This window comes from Leuresthes tenuis, unplaced genomic scaffold, assembly GCF_036924035.1.
Source record: "Leuresthes tenuis unplaced genomic scaffold, fLeuTen1.0.hap1 SCAF_17, whole genome shotgun sequence".
In the NCBI taxonomy this organism is placed as follows: Eukaryota; Metazoa; Chordata; class Actinopteri; order Atheriniformes; family Atherinopsidae; genus Leuresthes; species Leuresthes tenuis.
In genome coordinates this window covers 26,730,183-26,732,295 of record NW_027325371.1, presented here as the reverse complement: position 1 = coordinate 26,732,295, position 2,113 = coordinate 26,730,183, and the positions used below count along the sequence as shown (strand labels likewise).

At 44.7% G+C, this 2,113-nt stretch overlaps 1 non-coding gene across 1 annotated transcript; it reads right to left on the bottom strand.

The window, feature by feature from the left end:
- Nucleotides 1-343: 343 nt before the first annotated feature.
- LOC140274251 (U5 spliceosomal RNA) lies at nucleotides 344-457 on the bottom strand. Its single transcript, XR_011908222.1, has one exon. It is a non-coding gene; the product is annotated as a U5 spliceosomal RNA (small nuclear RNA).
- Nucleotides 458-2,113: the final 1,656 nt, after the last annotated feature.

The following is a 2,113-nucleotide window of genomic DNA, read 5'->3' as shown; positions in this document are numbered from 1 at the left end:
TTGCCCAATTTCTCTGCTCTTCCCACATAACACCTTGGTACAAGCCTCAACCAGGTGCCCATGCTCACCACACTTGCGGCAGAACTTGGGCTGCCCCTGGTAGTGGATGTAACCTCGGTTTTCAAGGTGGCCAGAGTGTCGCCCACCCGCTGCACTGAGCACTCTTCAGCCCTTTTAAATGGTATAACTTTGCACTCCCGCACGCTCCAGCAAGCACCATTCAAGCAACAACTTTGCACTCCAGCTTCGAACATCGGCACAGTCGCAACAAGTAAGGCGACTCTACTCAGAGAAGTCACTCTGCACAGTAACAAGATTTCTTTTGCACAGACAGAAAGGGCTTCACCCGCAAAGGTAAAGCCTGCCAAAAATAGAAACAACTCATTAGTGCTGCTCTCCACAGAAATCTTTAGTAAAAGGCGAAAGACTTGTACGTTATGAAGAGAAACCAGAGTACGATTATCCGTCACTGCGGGAGCAGGGCATCAGGCTTGTTGGCATAGCCACCTTCCCCATGGTGAGCTTTGCTTGGTTGAGACGCTTGCTCCCCCCCCCCTTGCTCCTCGGCTGACCAAGTAGGAACAATCGGGCCCTATTCGATGGCTGCCTTGTCTTTTACTCTGTGCAAAAGACAAGGCAGCAACAAAAACACCACGAGAATCCCGTATTGAGGCTTTGTTCTGACCGCTCATTCGGGGTCGCATTTCTTTCAAGCAATTCTCCTGGTTAGCCCACACTCGGCTCGCTCCCATAGCCGTGTTAAAGTCTACTTCGCATTCACTCTCTTTTCCCATCAGACTCTTGGGATTTTATCTATAAAATGAATTCCTTCACTCAAACTATGTGAAAACTGCTTTGTCCTTAATATTTACCATGTCTAGAAAGATTTAAACAAAAAAAACAACGTTGTACTTTGCAGTAAAAGAAAGAGCAAATCTAAAGTTTCAGGAATCCGAGAATAAGCTTACTTTCATGAGTTCTTCACGATTTCGGATTTTGCTATAAAATGAATTCCTTCACTCAAACTAAATTAAAACTGCTAAACCGCTAATCTGTTATATGTAAGGCAGATGTCAAATTCACCGAAATAGGATCAAAGGGTATTCGGCCAATCGAGCTGTAGCAACTTCGGTAAAAGAGTATAAGTTGAAGAGTTTGTGAATAAAGGTGTGCGCACACATAGTGTGCTGTACGAAAATAGGCAGGGAGCAATGCCGGCTGGGGTATATGTTCTTGTATGTTGTCTGACTGTTTGATTTGAATGTGTTGTGTAAGTGTCCTGTTGAATGTTACATGTTTGGGCTTTGACACGCTTCACTGTGGTTGTTAACTGTGTGGTGTGTCCTGAAATGTTATATGTTTGGGCTGTGTGACATGCTTAATGCTTGTCAGTAGCTACCCACTTATTCATATACTATCAAAGTATGTCCGGACTTCTTATGTTGTCAGTTCCCATCAAAAGCGGAAGCGGAGGTCTTCGGATGCAAGTGGGTGTGAATATCCCACCATACAAGTATGGTGGAGAGGAAGCTGTGAATGGCCGACCATAGTAAAAGGCGGGTGAGAGAAGGTGCGAATGCCTAACCATACATCATCAAAAGAGGGAGCGGAGGTGTTCCGCTGTAAGACGGTGTGAATGTCCGACCATAGATGGTAAAAAGCGGGTAAGAAAAGGTTAAATTACCCAACTGTACACAATCAAAAGAGGGAGCGGAGTTGTTCAGCTAAGAGAAGGTGTGAAAGTCCGAACTTGGTTTGTAAAAAGCGGGTAAGAAAAGGTTCGTATGCCCGAATATACACCATCAAAAGCGGAAGCGGAGGTGTTCGGCTGCAAGATATTGTGAACGTCCGACCAAAGTTTGTAAAAAGCAGTTAAGAAAAGGTTCGAATATCTAACCAAACATAATCAAAAGCGGGAGCAGAGCTGTTCGACTGAAAGTAGGTGTGAATGTCAGATCATAATTTTCAAAAAGCTGATGAGAAAGGGTGAGAATGCCCGACTATACATCATCAAATGCGGGAGCGGAGTTGTTCGGCTGTGAGTAGGTGTGAATCTCCGACCATAATTGCTGAAAAATGTGTTAGAATAGGTAAAAATGCCGGTCCATACATC